This window comes from Chrysochloris asiatica, unplaced genomic scaffold, assembly GCF_000296735.1.
Source record: "Chrysochloris asiatica unplaced genomic scaffold, ChrAsi1.0 scaffold00147, whole genome shotgun sequence".
NCBI lineage: Eukaryota > Metazoa > Chordata > Mammalia > Afrosoricida > Chrysochloridae > Chrysochloris > Chrysochloris asiatica.
In genome coordinates this window covers 1,371,238-1,376,402 of record NW_006408665.1, presented here as the reverse complement: position 1 = coordinate 1,376,402, position 5,165 = coordinate 1,371,238, and the positions used below count along the sequence as shown (strand labels likewise).

The window sequence follows — 5,165 nt, the reverse complement described above, 5'->3', positions numbered from 1 at the left end:
GTTGCAAAATATTTTTCCCCATTCTGTGGGTTCCCTTTTTACTCTTTTTTGGTAAAGTCTCATGATGCACATAAGTTTTTAATTTTTACTATGTCCCAATCATCTATGTTGTTTACTTTTGTTTGTGTAGTTTTAAAAATGTTTGGTAGTTTGTGTATGCCCTCAATTAGAGTCCTCACAGTTGTCCCTGCTTTTTCATTGATGGCTTTCATAATTCTGGGATTCACATTCAGGTCTCTAATCCATGCTGATTTGGTAAAGTTCTTGTTTCAATCTTTTGCATATGTTTTGATACTTTTTAATAAAAAATTTTCTGAGTTCCTTCTCAGGCATTTCCAAACCCTGCCCATCTTCCAGTTTGGAGTGTAAGTCTACTTCCAACTCATTTACCTCTGTCACTTTATCTCGTTTTTGGACATGTGCTGATATGGTCATCTGTTTCTGTTTTTTGGGGGCATATTCAGGAGTTATCTGTGACTTTAATACTTAGATGGGTGTGTATTTTGGTATTTTTAATGCTTTCTGATTGCCTCCAGGTAGATAGATCAGGAGATGGGCTTCCCTTTTCACTATTCCTGAGAAATTTCAAGATGCCACTGTTGGTCATTGTGACGTAACTCAGGATTCAATTTTTGGCCTATTTCCTTTTTAGCCTGCCTGTCCTGCTCCACAATCCCTGTTTAGACCTTTTTCCTAGTGATAAACAGGTCAGTGCTGGCTGTGGCCATTTTGCACTGCCGTTAGGTTTTAAGTGGAAACTGTTAATTTAAATTTCGAGGAGATCTGCACATGTGTAATAGAACTCTCCAGGTGTGGGGGTGGGGTGTCCACTCGCTCAGACTCCCTCTCTAAGTCACCAGAATGGAGGTGCGCAGTGAGAGACCAATGCAGATACAAAAAAAAAAAGGGTGTCCACAACTTTATATCCATGGGTCTGCTGTGATCTGCTTTATGTCCATGGCTGCTGTGATCCTTCCCTTGCTTGGTCTCTCCCAAGATGGCAGCTCCAGGAGCAGTTGAGCATCTTGAATTAGAAAGCAATTGATTTCTTGCTTCTGCTACAAATTCCTCTAGCCCTAAGCCTCCCAACCTTCTAAATATTCCTTTATATGTAGTTCAGAGTTCTGGCACCATCCCCTGAGCCTGCTTGGTCCTGTATTCTGTGTTGTTGCTGACGGAGCTCCTCACTGCACTTCTACCCAGTCTGCCATCTTGTTTGTTCTTCCGCACCCCCTCCCCACCTTTTTTTTATGTACATAAAACCACATAGAAATATATAATCATTTAAACAACTAAAGGACACATTTTGCAAGCCTGTCTCCTCACTGCCAGCACACAGCTTTTCTTTTTCCATGAGTCTAGAGTCCTCAGTTGGTCCATCTTTCCATGCTGTCACCTCTGCCTCCATCTCTGATGTCTCTGCTTCGCTGGTCACGATCCCGTGTTCTGCTCATGCTCTTTTCTCTTGATGGTCCTAGGGTCCTCTGCTCCTTGAATGTAAGATTAACTGCTCCCCCCTTTATATTACACAACTTCTACCTTTACAGTTGTGACAATCTCAATTAGTCATGGTAACATTTCCTCACTATTGAATCAAAAGAGTCCTACCCCTATCTCCTTTTATCAGATGAAAATTATTCAGTGGGAACTGTACCATCTACCTCAGGGTCTGAATCTAAACTCCTTCTTGAAAACTTGAAAGCCAGCCACATTGTGCCATTATAGTGCCCCACCCCACCCCACCCCATTTTAGGTAACCAGAGTCTAAATTGCCCATCCCTATCAACTCTGTGTACTGAGTGGATTGGCTTGGTCCTTGATGTGAAGACGCCTATCCTCTCAAATGGGAGCTCTGGTACTGCAGTGGTTATAAATTGGGCTGCTAACCTCAGGGTCAGCAGTTCAAAACTAACAGTGGTTCCGTGGGAGAAAGATGAGGCTTTCTGCTCCCTTAAAGATTTGCAGCCTTGGAAACCCTGTACCAGGGTCACTCTGAGTCAGAATCAAGTCCATGGTACTTAACAACAACATCCATAAGCATAGGTCATCAAATTGTAGCAATTTACACTTGTTTCCTGTATCAAACTTGTTTGTCTTCCTCTAGTTGAGTTCTGATCACCAAGCCATCCAAACTCGGTCAAATGGATACTATTTGCAGGCTTGTGCTGTCTTGTGTACTTGCCACCCCTGCATATTACCTGGATGCTTCACTCTGAGCTCTAGAGCGCTGTGACTAGGTCAGTGCCCATGGGCTCAGGAGTTCCCAAGTCTCCGCAAACTTCAGACCAACCAGCCCTTCCTCTTCTCTCTGTCAGAGTTGACAGGAGTCTATGGAACATGGGCGAACTCAGCCCATATCTTTATTACTGTCTTTCCCCACTTCCACTCACAAGTAGACCAATGTGGTCACCAGCGAGCTTAAGTGCCTGCTTGTGTTTTCCCTTTGAGTTTTTATCTTAGAAAGGGGTTTGTCCTGAGGGGACTTGATTGCTTGCCTTGATGGCTTCCAGGTAGGTGGACAGCTTGCTTGTTTTTTAATAGTCAAACTGACTGCTATTTTTGTTTTTCCCTGCTTGTCTTTTTCTCAAGAAGAATCTTCTTTTCCTCTAGCTGCTGTAGCCTGGTCTGCATGTCCCTTTCAAGTGGGAATGTCCCAACTCAGAAGGTTCTGGATGGGGCTCATGATTCCATCTAAGGTTCTATACACTACAAAGGATCTGCAAGAAGCCTATTTCACTGGGCAAATTCTATAACCCCTTTTAGATTTTCCAGTGAGTTACAGGCTGATGACAGGCTTACAAGCTTTCTGTAATCATGTTTTCCGATATTCCTTTCTTTTCCACTCAAGATCTATTTTACAATAGTAGGCAAGAGAAACCAATATCCATAAGACAATCAAGCGTCTTAACATTATTTCCCCTCTTTTACCCGTCAGACTATGCCTCAATCCCTGTATCACAGAAGCCTGTTGTTCCAAGGTTGAGCATATATCACTATTTACTTCTGTCACATGTAGCTTTTGCAAACCTTCCCAAGTATTCCCCTATCTTCTTTGTTCTTCCATCTCCCACCCCCTTGTGTATTGCTATCCCCTTCTTTGTATATTTGTTGTTGTTAAGTGCCGTCGAGTCGGTTCCGATCCATAGCGACCATGTATAGTGTTTCCGAGGAGCAGCTGGTGAGCTTGAACCTCCGACCTTACAGTTCAACTGGATTTGCAGTCTGGTGCATTAACCCAAAGCGCTACACCAGGAATCCTTCTTGTATATAGTTGCCTTTAAAGGGAAAGGTAGGATTACTAAGAGCTGAGTAGGAGAGGAGTCACAGTTGGGGTACAAATGGTCACAATTTTGTAAATACGAGGGGTCTGGTGTCCACAAAGTTTTTGAAGTCCTTGTGTGTAAATATCACACAGCTTTTGCCAATTCAGGTTTTTACAGGTGTACAACTTACTGACAGTAATTACAGTAATCGGTGTGCAACCTTACCCTTGTTTGTGTTGATAAATGCTTTTGCATTTTGTATCATATTGACCCTGTATAGCGTTTCAAGGCTGTAAATCTTTGTGGGAGCCGAAAACCTCAACTTTCTCCTGGGGAACGGTTGATGGCTCAAACAGCGGACCTTGTGGTTATCAGTCTAGTGCTTATCCTGTAGAACCACCGCTTTCTCCGACTCAATCTTAAATCAGTGCATTTTCCCATCATCCTTCTGTTCTTGGTGTAACCATAATAAATTGTCTGTATGCATTTGCTTTTTCTTTTGTTTTTACATAAATGTGGTCATGAAATATTTTATTTCAGTCAGCATAATATCTTTAAGCTTCTTTCGTACTGTAGCATGTATTAAGACTTCATTTCTCTTACTGGATTCCATTGTATGAATGTTCCACTTTTTGTTTATTCATTCAGCTTTGATGAGCATTTAGGATGTTTCTACCTTATGGCTCTTGAGAATGAATAGTGTTGTACAAGTCTCTTTTTGAGTCTCTGCTTTCAGACTCTTGGGAATATACTAGCAGTGGAATTATTGGGTTATATGGTAGTTATGGAATCCTGGTGTGGTGCATTGGACCTCAGTTCGTTTTGAAAGACAAGATCAGTGGTTCGAACTCACCAGTCACTATGATTGTGAACTGACTCCACGTCACTTAACAACAACAATGGTAGTTACATTTTTAGTTTTTTGAGGAATCACTACACTGTTTTTCATAATGGTTGTACTATTTTGCAGAAATGCATAAAAGTTCCACTTTCCCCATATACTTGCCAATACTTGATATTTTGTTTTTTAAAATATATGTATTGTTTTAATTTTAGCCATTCTGTTTTTGTTGTTGTTATGTGCCGTGGAGTTGGTTCTGACTCATACTGACCCTGTACAAGGTTCCTGAGGCTGTAAATCTTTACGGGCAGAAAGCCTCATCTTTCTCCCACGGAACAGCTGGTAGTTTCGAACTGCTGACCTTGCGGTTCTCAGCCCGAGATTCGTAACCACTACACTACCAGAGCTCCTTTAGCCATCCTAGTGGGTGTAAAATGGTTTCTTGTGGCTTTGATTTGCATAACTGATGGCTAGTGATGCTGAGCATCTATTCATGTGTTTGGTGGCTGTTTGAATGCCCATGTTGTTCAAGTCCTTTGCCCATTTTGTGATTGGGTTGTCTTTTTGTTGTTAGGTTGTTGGTTTTATATGTTTTAGTTATTACATTCTTATCAAGTTATATGGTTTCCAAAGATATATTCTCAGTCAGTAGCTTGTTTTTTTACTTTTTTTTTTTGGCAAAGTCTTTTGATGAACACAGTTTTTTAATTTTTATGAGATCCCATTGTAACAGTTTTATCTTTGGCGGTTTGTTGCTTTTGTTATTGAAAAATCTATTGTTGAATGAATGATGGCCTGACAGTGTTTTCCCAGCTTGTATGTCTAAGAATTTTAATGGTTTTAGTTTGTACATTTAGGTCCTTAGTCCGTTTTGAGTTTCTTTTTGTGTATGATGTGAGGCATGGATCCTGTCTCATTTTTTTGCATGTAGGAATCCAATTTTTGTAAAATGTAATGAAGAAATGCTTCTTTCCCCATCAGATGAACTTAGTTACCCTTGTCAAAAACCAGTTGACCATAGATGTTGTTGTTGTGTGCCGTGGAGTCGGTTCTGACTCATA

General features: G+C 41.0%; 1 protein-coding gene across 2 annotated transcripts in view; it reads left to right on the top strand.

Annotated features, from left to right (window-relative positions):
• The window catches only part of ALDH7A1 (aldehyde dehydrogenase 7 family, member A1), an 88,211-nt gene that overhangs the window by 13,182 nt on the left and 69,864 nt on the right, over positions 1-5,165 (top strand). The window lies entirely within an intron of this gene.